The 18,369-nt window shown below is 41.1% G+C and overlaps 1 protein-coding gene and 1 long non-coding RNA gene across 14 annotated transcripts in view; one reads left to right on the top strand and one right to left on the bottom strand.

The window, feature by feature from the left end:
- Positions 1-18,369, top strand: part of IL1RAPL2 (interleukin 1 receptor accessory protein like 2) — a 364,841-nt gene that overhangs the window by 303,451 nt on the left and 43,021 nt on the right. The window lies entirely within an intron of this gene.
- On the bottom strand, positions 14,993-18,112 carry LOC137482473 (uncharacterized). Its single transcript, XR_011004086.1, has 3 exons — positions 18,012-18,112; positions 15,272-15,340; positions 14,993-15,154 (listed from the first exon to the last, which is right to left on the bottom strand). It is a non-coding gene; the product is annotated as an uncharacterized lncRNA (long non-coding RNA).

Below are 18,369 nucleotides of genomic sequence, written 5' to 3'. Positions count from 1 at the left end.
GAAGTGCAGAACTCAATGTACTGCTTGGCTCAGTGTTCAAAAGCAGTGCCTTGTTTCCCAAATGAATTTGTCTGGCTTCTGTTCCCAGCCATCAGTTCTTCTTGTGTAATTTCTCTCTGCTGGACAAGAGAGACTCTAAGTACCCAGTGTTTGTTTTCTCCACAGGAAAGTGCTTACACTGTATAAACCAGTCACTTGTCAATCTTCTGTTTTATAAACTAAATTTCTTGAGATTTCTGTGGTCTCACTATATGGAATTTTTCATATGGTACATGTAGTCAAGGTTTTGGGGCTGCTTTCTGTATTTTCTCTAGTTTTTTTTTCCTAAGACAAGACATGAACACACTGTGTTCTAATCCAAGGTCTCACAAGTGCTGTCTACATTTTCCTGCTTCTCATTGCCCTCTGGTATTCAAATTTAAGGAGTAAGTTTCCATTTTCATACAGCTGGGATAATACTGGGAGCTGCTAGGCATCTGTGTAACATAATGCAGATCCTTTCCCGTATCACAGAGGCATTTCTCCTCCTGCAAGTAGGTTTGTATTTCTTATTTCTAAACTCCTTGCACTTGGCTAATTAAAATTTAATTAATTTAACAGGGCATAGCTTCCCAATGATCCCCATCATTTTAATTGGCTTGTTCTCCTCATGACGTGTCATTCAGCCACAACTTGTCCCTGCAAATGTGTCAGTACATGATCTTGTCTTTGCTTGCAGGTCATTGATGAAAACAGTAGCTCAAGTATTGCTTTTTGCAAGCACCCTCTGGAGCACCCACACCTCAGGCTCAGTCCTGGCTGACAGCATTCATGCCCATAGCTGACATCCTCTTCCCTGTGATTTGTACAGCTCTGTCTACATGTTGTAAACCATTAGACAGTTCTTTCATAGTCAAGTTTTGCTCTTGGCTTTTGCATTTTACTGAAAAAGAGGAAATAGTGGAAGTCCAGATCTTCATAGCCTTGTGTATTTTGGGGCAGAGCTTCTTCACAGTGACATAAGTAGACAGACCTGTCTCATGATTTTTGAAGATCTCTTATATTCCTGTTGCAGGAGAATGAATGTGTGACAGGTAAGTCAAAGCAGCTCACCAAACCTGCCATAACATAACTGCTTGCCTAGCAAAAGTTACAGAATTTAAGAATTTTGTTTCACAGATGGATTGCTAATCTCATTATTATATTCACTTGTCAGAGCATGTTAATATAACCAAGTGAAAAATGCTCTGTTGCAGTTCAGTGGGTGCCCTGCAGCTGGGCCCCACAGATAGGAATGTCCGAATGAACCTTAACCTTAGCTAGACCCCATTGGCTGAGTGCCAGATAGCTCCAGCCCCCCTAGACCCAGACCTAGATAAAAAACCTTCCCGCCATTGTTCGGTCTCTTTTCCTGCATACCACCAGAGAATAAACACCTGGAAAACGAGCCTCTCTCTCCTGGTTTCTGTGGCACTGCTCCTCTGAAGTCCCCAAGGCTGAGCTAGCAGAACAGTTTGGGGGGGGCTGAAAGAGGGCTCTGCCGCAATGCTCCTAGACACATCCTATTGAATATTTAAAATGAAGAATTAAATGTGACTTTCAAGACATCTAAAATAAGTGATGCTAAATCATGGTGATCTTTAAGGAAGGGTTGGTCAGCCAATACATGTTCTGAGAGTCCTCCTAAGTATCGATCACAGAAAATTCAGTTAGAAGTCAATTGAGTAATGAAAACATATTATGATCTTCTTTTAAATCTCCATTTTTTTGTTGGTATCCTTTTTGTTAGGGGTATTCCTTAAGGATTGAAGTGGAATGGTAATTCTGCACATGAAAAATATAAGCTGAAAATTTGGTCAAGAGAACTATGCGGGCAGGAAGAAATACAGAGATTAATTTTGTCAATAAGACTGCTGCGTTTCTGTGCTGTGTCCCTGCAGATTTAATCCCTGAAGTTAGTAGGAACTTTGTAGCTGTGTTCTGTAAGTGCTCACACTTAGCACACTAAGCCCCTCCTCATCCATATGGTCATTTATTTTTCTCCATAAATATTCTGTTTTAAATCTTTTTAGACAGCAAGATCCAGGTGTTTAACAACTTCTAAAGCCATCAGTAAAGCAAAGTACCCAAATGTACAAAGGCTCTCTGGAGACTAATTTGTTGTAGTCAGTGAGTGCAGTCCTTGAAGATTACATTCTCATTGCCTCCAGCTGAGCAACAACAGGCCAAGTCTCCCCTGCCTTACGGATTTCAGTGGAGCCACTGCTGTGGATGAGCAAGAAGGCTGTGACAGAAAGTGAGCAGCACTTGGGTTCTGAAGCACTGAAAAAATGTTCCTTTCTCCAAAGGAATAATTCAAACCTCTGCATCTTCTCTCTGATGGCAGGAGGAGGTAAATAATGACACATTCAGTGCCATTTGTCTGTGTGGCAGGGGAGCTGAGCCTTTGCCTGGGGCATGCTCTCTGCTTTGGAGCAGCACAGAGCTGAGGCATCTGGTGAGCCAGCCTGGGGCACTGGCAGACTACAGTCCCTAAGTGAAGGGCCTGGGGAAGTCCAGGGTGGACACGGTGAGTGCTACTACTGGAGGCAGTGCAGATTTTGGGAAGGTTCATACAGAATTAGAGCTCATATGTCCATCTGGCTGTAAATGATTCTGTTCCACAGCTATTCAGGCTTCAGAAGAGTTTCCATCACTCTGTCTTGCTTTTATCCATTAGGCCATGAGATGCATTGATCATCTTTCTGTGCTTTACTTGTGTCCTTTATTCAGTGGAAAACTGGAATTGCTAGTATTAGTGCATTGTGACTTTACCAGATAAAACATACATACACACAAAAATTTAGATATTTATATTATTTATTGCTACCTTTCACAGGTAGAGCCATTTGAGATAAATCCTTTACCACTAATTTAATCCACAATTCTACATTGGTGGTCCTTTTGGCCATTGTAACTCTCATGGTTGTGTTTCCCTTCCTTCCCCTGCATATTAAGTATCAGTGTGTACCCACATAATCTATTGTACCTCTATTTATGCAGGTACCTCAGCACAATGTAGTATCTATACAAAAAAAAAAAAGTTATAAATTAAAGGAAACATCAAACCTTTACTGCAGCTGCATTTTCCAGGAAAGTAAATGCAATGAAACAAATGGTTAATGAGGGATTTCTTCTAATTGGCAAGATGGTCCTGGTAATATTCATTATAATTTCATTGAAAGTTGCACGTTCATCTTCCATTTTGGGGTACCCAGGTCCTCCTTTCATTCCATTTCGTGTTTTTGGTAATCAGCCATTCATTAAAATGTCACGGCTTCCCAGCAATAACGCGGCAGTGGTTTGGTCCAGCCCCACTCTTGCAGGAAATGTGCAAGATGGATCAGCCAAGTGTTTGGTTCAGGTCAGTGCTGGGCTGTGCTTGGCCCATCCCAGCGTGCTGGGGGTGGCTGGGAGCAGCACGAATAATTCAGGGCACCACAGGACTGTGACGGGAGCTTTTCCGGACAGCGCCTGGACAGATGGAGAGCAGGGAGCATGCCAGAGATCCGTGCCAAGACTGGGACTTGGTTGCCAAATCTCATGCAAAGTAGGGCTGTGCAGCTGAAATAGAGATGTGAATTATAGTTTTTTAATGTTCATTAAAACTTTTGGTGGTTATAGTCCTGCTGAGATGAAAAATTCCAGAGCAAATAGAAATCCCTAGGAACTCACCATGTTTTCTACAAAGGTTGCCTTCAATCTGTGCTTTTTACTTTTGCCTTCCTTCCCAAAAATGTTTAATTGTCATGTGTGATGGCTTCAGGCTTCAGACTGTGTAGGAAATTGAGATTGAGTCTTTAAGTGTAAACAAACCCCTCATGTCAGGAACAAACCTAGAATTATTTCTACTCATTCCACTTCATAGTGCTACAGCAGTTTTTAGTAGGTACAGGATAGTTTGACAGATAGTGATAAAAACAGTGATGAACATATTACTATTTATATTGTAAAACTGACTAGATAAAAAACCCAGAGCATTGTCTTAATCTGACTTTCAGTATAGAAATCCTCTGTCCTTTAAGCCTCTTTTTTGGGGGATTTTGGCTGCTAACAGAGCTCTGCTTTTACAGGCAAAACGCGTGATCCTCCCCAGGCAGGGGCAGGGTGCAGTGAGGAATGCAGGAGGACAGTTGCAAACTGGTGGTTGGCAGAACGGGCAAAGCGCTCAAGAAGCTGGTGCTTAATGGAAAAGCCTCCAATATGTTGAAAGAAATGTTTTTTATCTGTTTTCTACCTTTGGGCTGTTGGTCGCAACAACCTAAAACACACACTGTTTTGCCCAAGGTGGGATTCCAGCACTCAGCAGCTTGGGGTGAAATCCAGACATTTCATTCCTTTAAGCTGAGTTCCTCAACTTTAAGATATTTACAAAAAAAGACAGGTTGGCCTTGGAGAACATTTAGACCTCAGCGGTGGTGGTCTGATCTAACGCAGATAGATCCAGAAGCAGAATAAGTGATAAAGCTTGTGGAGTTTGTGCAACTTCACAAAATGTGCCTTGTGGTAGGTTTGTGGTGCAGAGGGAAAGTATGATTTTCATTTTATTGCTATTGCTTCAGGTTATTAAACTTCTTTTGGTAGACAGTGATGGAAAGTTACCCAGAGAACAATTCTTTAAATATACCAGGAAGTTTTGCAAGTATACCACTGAATTTCTTTAAGAAGTGTGATGCATAACCAGAAGGAACAATAAATTCCCAATTTTATTTGGGCACTCAGATGAACTGGAGATCATCTGCGGTGGCAGAGCTGCTTGTCCCTTTTAGTAGCTTACAAAGCTAGGCAGCCCTTTGGGCCACTGAAATGTGCTGGATTAAGAGAATTTTTTTGTTTTACACCCAGAACCACTTTGGAAATGTGTGCCACGTGGTGTTCAGGGATGACTTCAATCCCTTGCTTTTTCTTTATTTGTTGCATATGTTATATGGCAGCAAGTGTAATTTGAAACTGGCTCTGCCTTTTCATCTTAAGTGAATGAAAATTTCTTGGCTGCTAATGCTGGCAGAGTTGAACTTCTTCACAACTTGTACTAAGCACATTTCTACAAAGTTTTTCCTAAGAGGTAATGTGAATTTTGGATTTGTTTTTGAAATCCACACACTGCTTTTCTATTGTGCTTCTGATCCTTCTTTTTTCTGTGATTTAAGACTCAATTCAACATGAATGCTTCCCACCAAAGCAAAAGAAATGAACAATTATCTAGCTACTGTGAGAAATATTTTACAGAGGCTTGTATGTTCCAAACAGACATTTCAATCCTCACAGAAATGTACCCAGCAGAGTTCCATTTTCAGAAAATACTACCATTTTATATAAAATAAGCTATTCTTTTGTATTGCTGCTCTGAAGAATTCTTTGGCAGGGAACAATTCTGTGTTCTGTAGGGATACTACAAATTGAAGCTCAGGCCAGATTTTGAAGTACTTTGTGTTTACATTTTATAGAGGGAATGTGTTGACTTTGGGTTTTGACAGTATATTGGAAGACCCTCAGATACAGGAGATTGCAGTGAAATTTCCTCAAAATGAAAGTTGCATTTTCTGCTTCAGATTGTATTGCTTTCAGTAGTGAAAATACACTTAACAGCTTTTTAAATGCTAATTCTGATGGAATTCACCACTGAGACATTATTACAAATTGCTCTTAAAAATGCTTTATCAACTGCCTCTCTGCCCATACTAGCCAGCAGGAGAAACCATTGCCCATAGGTAGGTCTGCTAGGAAAAAACCCTGGTGTTTTGGGGACCAAAATTTTCTATAGTCTGTATTAGTCTCTCTAATTTACTGCCCTACTTCTGCCAACAGGATCTGCCAGTGGATCAGGACATGACTTCCTTGGCTCATGAGAGCTCTGTAAGTCACAGGGAGAAATTTGGTGTTGGTGCTGGGCCACTGAGGCTCTCCAGTGCTGGAGATAAAGCCAAGGTGGGACAGAACAGCCTATGCAGCTCACAGCCTTTATTGTCAAAGAGGAGCTGGTGCCAAGTGAAAGTTGTATCCCAGGCTAGAAAATGTGATGGAGAATCACAGGCTCGTCCCTTGCTCTGCCATACCTCTTACCAGGGTAGTAGCACCTGCCTGGTGGCCAGGCAAACATTTAGGGAATGTACCCTCCTAAACAGGGAGTTGTGCATTTCAGGAGGATAGTTATGATTCTGGCCACAGCAAGATATTAAATATGTTTCTGCAGTGATAACTTTGTGCCCTTCTGAAATCAATAGCTGATTTCTTGTGGGATTCAATGTGACAAACAGAAATTTCCAGGAGCATTTAAATATACAAATATTTGACTATGTGCAAAGTGTAAATTGTTTATTCCAAAGAAGTTCCATTTTTCATTACCTTAGGCTAAACCAAATTGCAGAGGAGAGTAATTTATTGCAAACATGATGTTTTGTGGCAGTTAAATCCATTTACTAGGAAATGTGGAAGGCAAAATTCTGTAATTGCAAATGTCTTGGCATGGAAAATATTAAGAGGAAAACCAGTAAGGGCTGAGTAGTACTTGTTGTGAATAAAAATGCATGATAAAATAATGAGTGAAGTTAAATTAGTGAGATCTCTCTAATTTAATCTCATCTTCCAGTAAAAAAATACCTAACTATAACATCAATTATCAGAACAAACTACTTTATACTGAGAAAGGACACTTAATACTCATTTAAACTGTGTTCAGATGAAAAGATACTTGCCTTATTATTTTTAATTCCTTCATACATTTGGAATGATATTGCTTTCATGGCCTTGTTATAATTAGCAGTAGCTATTTCTTGTTAATGACCTGCAAATCTGTGACATTCATCTGACAAGCTGACAGCCTGACTCATTAACAAGGTTTGACCAGAATCTGAAGCCCTCTGCAAAAGATTTTCTCCTGTGACACTACAAAATGTTCTCTGAGGTACCATATATAAATATATCAAACACTGTAAATGGTTTCTGCAAAGAAGGAACAAAATCACTCTGCTGAGAAGTTTGTCTGTAACATTCATCTAGAACAGAGATTGTTACCTAGAAATCCCATTTTGCACCACATTTATGCTGTGATTAAAACTGTGCTGGCACCACTGATAATTATAAATCCCTAGCAATCAATAGCATTATTTCTATGTGGTTTGCAAAAAAATATTTTAAAACAGAGAACAAACACCAGGCCACCTAGCATGAAGAAGCCTCTGGATCTCCACTAGTGGAAAAAACACTTTTGAAAAAAAGTTTGCCTGTTTTCAACAAAAGCTGTACTATCAGCTTTTAGGGCCTGATTAGTCAGTCCCCCAGAGAGCCATCATTTCTTGCACTTCAGTGAAATTTGAATCTGGCCCTGGCCCTTCCTGGCTGCACATTGTTACCTAATGTGTCTCTTTTGACTTTTCTGCACCCATGTAATTAACTGGAATTAGTTTCTCAGTTTCTAGACAGTGTCTTTTACATGGCATTTAGACAGGTTCAGTAATGTTCAGAGACACCTTGTAAAGTTACGGCTGCTCTGCGTGGATTTATTCATACACATGGCACTTTACTGTGGAAAAGGCAAAGTCACTGCCCAAGGCAGTTTTCAATCCAGCATGATGTGATCTTCTGCATAACGTGTGGTAATTTTGTGTGGTCCAGATTCAGCACACACACTTTACCTCTCAAGCTTCCTGTGAAAACTAGACTTTTTTTATTGTTTGTCAAGCCATTAGAAACAAGAGGGATTAACCCAATAGAAAAGCAGAGGAAATTAGAAACTGTCATCAGTGTAGTGTTTGAGTGATGTGAAGTAAATAAAGCCTGGGACCATGCAGTGAACAAAGGGGCAAAACCAAAATACTGAATAGCTTTTCTTTACGTGGACAGCATTCTGCCCGTGCAGTGTATGAGGGAGTGGCTCTCAGGAGCAAACACCTTGTGTCCACGTCTCTGGCCTGCTGGTGCTGCAGGGGCACAAGGAGGCTATAGTAAGGTGGCAGAGGTGGCAGGTAATTCCAGCTCTCAAGCACTTGGCATCACACCTTTTTTCTTTTTTTTTCTTTTTTTTTTCTTTTTCTTTTTTCTTTTTTTTTTTTTTTTTTGTGATGCTTTCTGTGACTGTGTTTTGAATGTGTTGTGGGAACCACTTCAAAATTTGTCCATAATGAAACAAGAGCCAATCACAAGAGGTGTTTTCCAAATACATCAGATGCTGACCAAAACAAGAATTGACCAAATAATTTCTTTTTCAGGGTTAATAGTCAAAGCAAAAGATAAAGGGAGCTAATTTCATCTCAGATTCAGTGACTGCATTTTTTTTGGAGGTTCATGGTGAAGGGGGAAGGAAACCCTTAGAAAGCTTTGTTCCACAGCCAGCCATGTTAAAGCCTAAATGACAGGTCTCATTTTGATCACTAAGATATTGGTACACAGGGAAGGAAGACAGTCAGTAAACAAGGCTGTCACAGAAGTGGCACCGGGGAGAATGTGAGGGTGCAGGCACAGCTTCCTTGGTGAAGCAGCCAGAATGGATGAGTGCAGCTTCAGGATCAGGTGTCCATAAAGGCAACAGAGACATCTGGGAGCATCCGTGGCTCACTCCCACATTGATTTGCAGGGTGAATGATGTTGTTCTTACTTGGGTGCATTCTTTGCTTTGTGTTAAAAAAATACTTTTTTCTACAGAATTCCAATAAAAATGAAGTTTGTTTTATTTAGATTTCAAGTTATAACTAATTGGTACATTCAGGTGGATTTTATGAGTGGTTTCAGCTTTATTTTTCCTCTGGGGAAAATTTATCTATCTTTACCTGCAGTTCAAGGAAAGATTTTCTTTCTGGCTATAAGGCAGGAGCTCTCAACTTTCTTACCCTGGTTTCTTTCCTTCTCACTGCTGTTTTGCTTTATATCTGTCTGTGATCCCATTGTGATAGAGAGGAAAACTGTAACATTCCCTATTGATGTAATTCTCATTTTTTATTTCTGGAGGAGAAGCTTTTTGACAGACTTTTGATGGTGGCACATTCCTTTCCTTGTTAAAGCAGTGACAGACACGTTTAGCTGCTCAGTTTGCTTTCTCCTGTGAGGAGCTTTCTCACCACAAAAAGAAATAATGAAACTGCTGTGGCTGGGGATTGTGCTATTGGGAGAGAGTCCACGCAAACACCCTCAAGAGCTGATGTTGTACTTTACTATCGCACTACGACACGAAATAACTCACACACACATGTTGGAAGTAAAAGAGGAAAAAAAGAGGAAGTTTATTTCTGACTCCACAATATATAGAATTCTAAAAGTGACAGGGGATTGGAGGGTGAAATTGCCACTTCTCCAACCACACTGGTCAAACTAACAGTCTATCAATTCTCTCCTCCCACAAAGAAGAATGTAAAACAATTGTTTATATGAACAGTGTGTGAGAAACTCCAGTAGAAATATGTAAACATCAGAAGGCATAGAAAACTTTTCAAGGAACTTTAAAACTTTTAAAAGAACAGGGTGACACTTTACCTCAGTCCAGATAGTTGCAATGTAGCCCATGTGCAGAAATAATGTGACCATTGCAGTAGTGCAGGTATGGCTGTGCTGTGTCACCCAGTGTCTGGCCTGGCACAGAAGGCTTGAAGCGGTGAGAGACCTTTTAGCAGTGAGATGTAGCCCAAGGCTTCTGCTTTTTAAGCATGCAAGTACTTCATTGATGTTGACACTTAATTTTACACACTTTTAAGCAGTCTGGTGAGGAGGGACTTGAGGAGAAGTTGTTCTAGTATGGAACAGAAATCATGTGAAACCCTGAGACAATGTTATAAGAGAATGTATAAGAGAATGTATAAGCTAAAGCATTTGCAACTTTCAAGGCATTTCTTTTGGGTTTTTTATTGGTTTTGGCCCTAGGCATGTTTTTGGCTCTGCAGAAGAATGTTTGAGCTTTTATACTGAATATCACTCTGTGCAAACTTGGGTGTCATCATTGTTGCCTGATGGTGGGAAGCCTTTATTTAAGACACTATGTCATTTAAGAATTTTACTCCTTAGTGTAGACAAAATAAATTGCCTGGATTTCAAGAAAGAAAATGAGGAGCAGCACCTGGGACAGCACGGGCTCTCCACAGGTGCCCCCTGAGTGCAGCAGTGTGTCCTGTTCTGGACTGTGGAGCTGGGTGCACAGCACTGTCAGCCTGCAGAGAGCAGTGGTTTTGCTGTGGGAGCCGCTCTGTCCTCGCTGCTCCAGCTCTGCTGCTGCAAACAATGTTCAGATTAACTCCAACATGAGCAGTGCTGCTGGTGGAGGAGAGATGCAGCAAACCTGTCTTTCTCTGGTGATTTCCAACAGGTAGAGTGTGCTCTTAAAGCACCACCAGGTTATCAGAATATATAGCAGGACAGATGAACTTCCCCTTAGGACAGGGGCAGCATGATGGATGAGAAACTCACACTGACAGCTACCAGGACACTTCTTGGATAAATATGTCATTTATCTTCTCACAAAGCACATCTCTGTTCTAGAGCATCAGCTGTGTCAGTGTTAGGAACAGTACCAAAATCCAGGCAGTAAAATCTCCGAGGGACAGGCAGGCTTTGGTGCTAGCATGGCTTCCACCTTCAGCTGCACATCCACCTACTTGGTGAGTTATTGTTATTGTATTTGTAAGTAACTCTACACAGACAATTTTTATCTTAACCAATGCAGCATATTTGCTTTGTGACAACTTTAGCAGCCTGACTGCATATAATGTGTTCAAGCCATAGAGAAGAACAGCTTCTCTTCTCCCCATCACTCACGTGTGCCCCTCCTGCCCCTCGCCCTGCTCAGAGCAGGAAGTGGGAGGGGAGGCGAGGGGAGCAGCCCTCACTCTCCTTGTCCATGGCTCCTTGGGTTATCCCCAATTCAAGGACAGGGCAGGTGCTTGGTGTGGCAGGGCTCCCGCCAAGGGACACTGTGTCCATCCCAACTATTCCCTCAGAGAGATGGGTTTTTCGAGAGCACTGCTGTCTGTTCAGACAGGTCACACCCCTTGGCTTTAAAGCTACATTTAGCTTTTAGATGAGGCCTCAGCAGTTTTTCCCCAGCCCCTGGGTTCACACTGAGCCAGAGCTCAGGCAGCTCCAGCTCAGCACTGCAGGAATTCAGCAGCCCCATCAGGCTAACAATGCCACTGGTTTATCCCATTTACTGAGTCCAGGAGAGATTAACTGTGTAATAGCACACAACTCCAGGAGTGCCTGTCCTGCAGAAGGCTTCAGGTATCCACTTTACAAAACATAGGAAAAATATGAAACAAAACATAATATTCTTTCAGGCCGCAGAACAGGTATCAAAGATACCTGGATTTAAGCTCTGGAGAAAGTATGGCTCTTAGGCTCTGTCCAAAGAGTTACAGTCTAATAAATTTTAGTACAACTGAATAGATGATAACAAGGGAAATTAATATGTAAATAAAATTTAAACCACAAGGAGAAGTTTATTTCTCTCTTGTCACAAGCTGACTTTTATGTGTGATAAGACCAGAAATATTTTGGTCATTATTATGCATCTGTTATGTAAACAGGGAGAATGGTCATCATCAAAGCTAGTTTCATTTGTGTGCTAGCAGATTGGCATTTCTGTGCAATTGATTAATTTTATCATCTGAGACTGTGACCACTCTGCCTCTAGACACTATCATAGAGAGGCTCAGCCTGTCAGAAGGGCATGGGGCAAAGGCTGACCACCAGCAGCTGTGAAATGTGACTCAACCTGCAGCTCAGGAAGTCCTTACAATGCTGATTGCTGAAAGGATGAAGTGTGTTTCAGGGGAAGGGTGGTTGTTTTCCTTTGGCATTCATCCCAGCCACTGTCAGAGAAAAGATAGCAGGCTAGATGAACTTCTGGCCTGGTTCAGTATGGTTGTTTTTATGTTGCAAGGATATTGTTTAATTATTCAAGAGCCAAGAAGAAAGTCTTTAGAATGGTATGGCATCAGTGAAAAATGGTATTGGATTCAGACAACTGCACAGGTTTTGACTGAGGTGTTGCTGATTTAATAAGCAATTGAGACTTAATGGAGTTCACTGTCACTCCAAATGCATTTTCAAAGCGTGGCTTTAATTTTTGGAGTAAGATCTCTCCCGGCTCAGAGCTGTGCGCCACATCATTTGTTAGCAAAGTACCAGGTGTACTAGTAAGTACATCTGTGAGGAAGTTGATGTGGAAGTGAAAGATGGCGAAGACCTTAAAAGCATTAATGAGTTGGAAACAGGTCAGCAATAGAGTCCTGGCTCGTTAAAGACGTCCTCTTGTTTCAGAATAATTGCCAGAGTAAGTTGGGCTGACAGTCTCAGTGCCACAGACTGAGATGAACTGCAGAATTAGAAATTAATCACAAAGTGTCCACTACCTTCTGCTGCTAGGAGGATGGGGAAAATGTCCATTTTTAGCATTATTGGCTAAAATGATGCTTTAATGCTTTCACAGCCTTTTGAAATGTAACCCACCCCTTTAAGAATCGCTTCATCATTGTGAAATTATATTGGGCTAGACCCTCAGAGAGTGTAAGTCCCAGAGAATTGTCTCTATACTGCAAATGAGAATCTGTCCCATTAATCATATTGCTCTACTAAGAAAGCAGTCACATCATCTAGACCTTCCTTCAGGCCAAAGCTGCCAAGAGAACTCAAAAAAAAAATGCCAATTTACAGATAAGGAGGTTTTCAGTCAAGCCTGGGAACCATTTTTTCTATTTGTTTGCTTCTCCTCTTAACCTAAAACTAATATAAGGAATTTCATGTTTTGTATTTTGAATAACTTTTCTTCCATAGATAGATTGCTAAAATGACCTTTCCCTAAATTCTGTTTAGTGACCCCTATATTTAAGGGTAATATGTTTTGTTCTCACCTCTAAAATGGGAAAAAAAAAAATCAAACAATGTGTGCAGAGTCATGAGAAAGAAGATTTCATTAGATGTGGGAAATTCTGAAGATGACGAAAAATGTGCTAAGATTAGATTTGGGCAACTGCACTTTAGTAATCAAGTCTGCAAAAAACAAAAAAAAAAAAAAAACCAAAAAAAAAAACCTGAGCAACTAAGAAATTCTTTGGGGAAAAAAAACACCACAAACTTTTTTCTAAATGTTGTCATAAGTCCCCTTGGTTTTGTTGTTTCCTCTAACTTAGGATAAAGGTCATCTTGCTTTATTGCAATGGGATATGTCAAATAGATGGTGTCTGTTGGGAGAAATTTTCACTAGTCATGCAAGCTCTGATTTATTTGGGAATTTTTCCCACAAGTAATTCCATCAACATTAGTCCATAGACTCTCAGAGTTTCTAGAGACAGTTTGTTAGTTCACCTGATTTCATCTTGTGTGCATTATGGGCAATGAAATTTTCAGTCACTACTTGTGCTGAACCCAGGACAGTGTGTTTTAAAAAGATTGTATAGTTCAGGGAGACAACTTGCCTTGATCTCAAGGTGTGGAGAGCTGGAGAATTCACTATTTCTCAGTCATCTCTTCCAGTTGTTGTTTAGATTCACTGTTTCAAACTCGTATTTTGTTTGCAATTAAAACTTTTCTGGTTACCCTTTTCAGCTCTTTAAATGCCTCTCCTGTTGTGCCAAGAAATCTTCCACTGTCTTGCTTTTCTTCCCAGTGAAATCCTTGTACACAGTATTGTAGGCACCTTCCAATTCCCTTACCCACATACTGAACATACAAGTCCTTGCATTCTTCCTCTGACCTCTCCCTGGCCCTCTTAAGGTGTTCTGCCTGTCTGCCCTTCTCAGCTGGTGTCAAGCCCAACATCTCAAGACTCAGTGGCTGTAACAGAATTAGCTATGTAATTAAGGAAATTTTCACAGAATCGTGATCAAAGCTGGTAAATCTTGGGATTGGCTAGGTAGGTATAATTCCATCAGCTGTGAGTCCCTGTTGGATAGGATGGGAGCTGGACTGTGCCTCTGCATGGGTGTAGCATTAGGAGAAGTGTGGTTCAGCACTAGATGCTGCCAAGTGGTTCAGTTAAATTTGCTGCAGTCAGCCAGTCTGCATTTGGCATACAAAGAAACTGCAAACAACTTGCTAAAATGTAATCACTGAGTCACATCATTGACTGCTTAATCTCTAGGAAAGTTAACTTTTTCGGCACAGGGTAGATCACATCAGCAGGATTCTTTCTTATTTATTCCCAGGTGCTGCTAATGCCTTCTGCTCCTCTTGGAAAAGAAATTGTGGGCAGTGCTGTGGGAGCTGCTTTGATGTCATTTCACATTGCTTTTACACACACATCAAAACTGCAAAAGCACAGCTTGTTTACTTTTGCTTGACAAGGGGACAAGTACACTTAAATCAAAGAACATGCCAATACCAACACCTAAATGTGTGTAGGCTTCATTATTAAACAGATCTTTGGGGGCTTTAAAACATGGTGCCAGGTAACAAAATCCTCAGATGCCACAAATGAGGCTATTCCCCTTACTATACTTGGCAGGAATCTGTTAAATGAGAAGCTTTTCCTTTGGCAGCTGTGCCAGGAGGAATAAAATGCAATGAAAAGGGCGTGCCAGTATTTACTGTCTGCACAGCTACACTCACAGGCAGTTACAAAGTCATTTCTTGTCATGCCTCCTGTGACAGTCAGGCTCCTGCTCAGTGTTCTGATTTCCTTGATGCCCTCTTCCCAATGTGTGATGTTCCTTTGAAACATCACTATTTATTCAGTTGACAGTTGCAATGTCAATGACAAGGAAAAATAATAACTGTGTGTTGCTTTATAAAAATAAGTTGGAAGTGAAAAAGTCAAAGTCCTTGTTGAGTTTTGAATTGTCATCTCTCTGTTCTACTCCACGAAGGTTTTCCCCATCTCATGACCCCCAGAATGACTTTGTATATTCAGGTCATGTACATTAGATCATCTTCTGTTCTTCAACATTAATGCTTTTCTGACAAATCAGCAAGGAAATGGGAAGACTGTAGCCTGTAAGGCAACAGTGGTATTTTTGCTTCAGTCACTTGATTTGACATTTCTTTTTCAGAGAATCTGTCTGAAAAAAGCATCCCCTCTCCTCCCCTTAGCCTCTTTTGACTCCAAGCAGAGCTTCCCACCTGTATTTCTGCTTGCTTTCTTTGATACTTCTAAAGCATCATCCTAAAAGTGAGAATGGGCCTAATGGAGGAGTTTCTTGTGTTTGATTCTGCTTTGGATCTGAAAGGCAATGAAGAAGATTTTCTAAATCCCCTCTTATCTCTGTCACTTCAAGCCCCTCTCAAACAAGCAATGCAGAGCACTTGCAATTAAACCCCAGGCAGAATTTCTGACAACCTTCAATGTCCACAGGCATTCCTTATCCTGCAAACCTCCTCCAGATTGTTCAGACCAAAACTGAAGTACCTACATGGAAGGGGAAGAGGAAAGGAAGGGACTGAGCAGATGTGACACAACTGTAATTAATCACAGGAGACCTTTCATCTTTTTCTTCACTCTTGGGACCTGTGGAGTTTTAATAACCAAAATGAGTGCAGGGGGCTCCAAACATGGCTGAGAGTTTTCTGTACAAGGTTTCTGTTCACCTGCAGCTAGACAGTCATTATCTGATTTCAGAACCCTGGCAGCTTAGCTAGCTCATGAATCTCTTTTTCGAGGAGAAGAAAGGGAAATCAAGCTGCATTTTCTGAATTCTTAAATCCTTTTTTTCCAAAACAGTGGCAGTTTTGACAGAGAAAAACAGTTACTATGTATCAGGTAGCCAGAAAGAAATACAGATAATTTCATGGACAGCTTTGTGTTTACTCAAACCCTTCCTACCAGGGAAGCAATAGAAGTTTAAAATGACATTTGTAAATGATGTGACAAAACAACCATTTTCTTTCCTGTGGGTGGTGATAGGGTTCTGATTACAAAGCTCAGCTCTGAAGGCACAAACACAATTGAATGAGAAATAATGTGCTTTCCTAGACTTCTTTGTACTTCAGAATAATTAGTTCAGGACACTAACAGAAACATATTTAATACTATTTTGTGTCTTGGAAAAGCAGCAATCCAGACTTTTCTTTTTCTTTTGTCCCCTAGTGACTGACTAGCTCAATTTTCTTAATAAGTTGTCTCCTGGAGCACTTGTTAAGAAAGGAAGCTGCTGAGTGCTGCTGGTGCACCTCTGTATATCCCAAGGAGAACATGTACAAGATTATGATGGCACTGAGATAATAATAGTAATGATGGGTCGAAATCACAGAAGGGATGAGACTCTGGAGCAGCTGTGCAATTCAGTGAGAGCATTGAGCATCTGGTGAGGGTATAGGTAGCCCATAGGTGTCAGGTATGTAAACACAGGATGTGTTTCTGTGAGTACATAAATTCCCAGAGACTGTCTATAAGAGTATCAGTGCCTTACTAATAGCCTGGTAATTGTTTGCTGCTTTCTATTGATCTTCAAATTCCATAAAGTCAAGATCAATTTCCTAAGTAATGTCTCTGACATTTGTAAGTAGTACCCAATATAATAATTGATCTTGGGTCATCTTGTCTGCGACTGACAACATTGTAAATGTCCATTGGTCAATATATTCCCAAATAGTGCTATAGTGATAGCTTTTGGAAGCAGATATGTGTCTCATGGAAGCAATGTACACTGCAGGAGCTGTTTTGAGAGCACAGGAAGACTGGCCCAGTTTTCCTTCCCTGACCCTCACATGCCCATCTGGTCTCCGTAGAGTTGTGGTTTTTCCCTGGGCCTGTAAGCAATACTACACCTGAATTTAAGAACTAGAGTATTTTTTTTTGAAAACAGCTTGCTGGGCATTTTAATAATGTCCAAAAATTCCATTTTGGATTAGACAGTAAATTCCATCACACTTCAGTGGAGGTGGTTTGTCATAATTTTCCCAGCCAGTACTGCCTGTGCATGAGTCCTTCTAGGACTTCTCAGGCACCCAGGCTGGCAATGAAGAGAGAGAGATCAATCATGATTCCTTCCTTAGATTCATTGCCCTACATCATGCTGAGAGCACCTGATCTGATTCCCTGCTGATTGTACTTCCTTGAAGGGAACTGAAACGTGTGTTATTCTTTTCTATCACTGAGAAGAAGAACTCTTTTTAACCCAAAGAGTTAAAACAGAAGTCAGGCTCCAAAAATGCTTGAGAGAGTTTTAATATATATCTAAATGCCAGAACAGTCTTTAGGCATTGCTGGACACTTCATCATACTTGAATTAGATCACTGAACTTCAGTTTTCTCTATAACCAACAGAATAAAGCCAAAAATTCTCCTCTAGATCTATACCACATGGAGGCCAAGTATTAGAACACCAGTCTCTGCAAAACGTACAGTGGGGTCCCACAGTGCCATCCCAAGAGCAGGCATTGGCACTTTACCATCTTCTGAAGCTTCAGCATCATCAGCTTCTCAGCAGAGAATAAGATTTAAATCAAAATTGTTTCTGCCTTTCAGCTTGAGCCTGTCCCCTGCTCTGGCTGGGTTGGTAAAGTGGGTGAAGGATAAAGGGGCATGTCTGAGGTACCCAGGAGCATCAAGGGAGCATCTGGGCATGGTGCTGTCCCAAACTGCCTCTTCCCCTTGTTGCCTGCTTTGGACACAATGGTTTGTTTTTCAACTATTCAACTTGAGAAGTTCAGTAAGATTTGCACATGGAAAAAATTACCCCAGCCTGTACTATGTGCTCTATAAATTGTACTATAAACCAGATCAGATGCTGTCATTGTAGCATGAAGTTGTTGTGGTTTGAGAGGGAAGCTTTGGAGTGCACTGAGGACAGGATCATGGCTCTTGGTCTCCACTTGAGCTTTTTAGTCCCCTTTGAAGTTCTACTGCCTTGTGGTTTTTCTTGCAGTAAACACAAAATCCAGTATGGTTCTGGCTGATATCATTAAGATAAGCAATAGGCAGCTGTGTGCTGAGCAGCTTCTGTTCCCTGAGGTCACAGAGCAACCTTAGCAGCAGCCTGCACTAGCGCTGCCTGCCTGCCTGCTGCTATTCCTTTTAATCCCTTCTGTCATTTGGATACCCTTGCTGAAGCCAACAGACTCAATCACGTCAAGTTTACCTCAGTGTAACACTTTCACTTGTCCTCTTGGGGCCAGCACTGTGGACATTTGTGTCCAGAATGAATCCTGGAATATGGATGTTATTTTAATCTTTAAATGCAAATTATGCCCCTCCCCCCAGCACCAGGTGGAGGTTTCTTTTGATAAAAGTCTCTGTGAAAGTTTTGTACCAGCTAAGAAGACAGTGGCAGCAATGCTCTGGCTCCCTGCTCAGCTGTCTGAAGAGGTGAAATAACGGCCCTTTGCTCATGATAGGAAGGTAAGACTAAAGTGGGTCAAAAATATTGCAATAGCTTGTTTTCCTCAGTCCTGTGCAAAGAAGAGGATCTCTCAAAGCAGTGGTAGTTGGCACATAGG

Source organism: Anomalospiza imberbis, chromosome 14 (genome assembly GCF_031753505.1).
Source record: "Anomalospiza imberbis isolate Cuckoo-Finch-1a 21T00152 chromosome 14, ASM3175350v1, whole genome shotgun sequence".
Classification (NCBI taxonomy): Eukaryota; Metazoa; Chordata; class Aves; order Passeriformes; family Viduidae; genus Anomalospiza; species Anomalospiza imberbis.
Note: the sequence above shows the minus strand (reverse complement) of the source record. Positions and strands in the feature narration are given on the sequence as shown.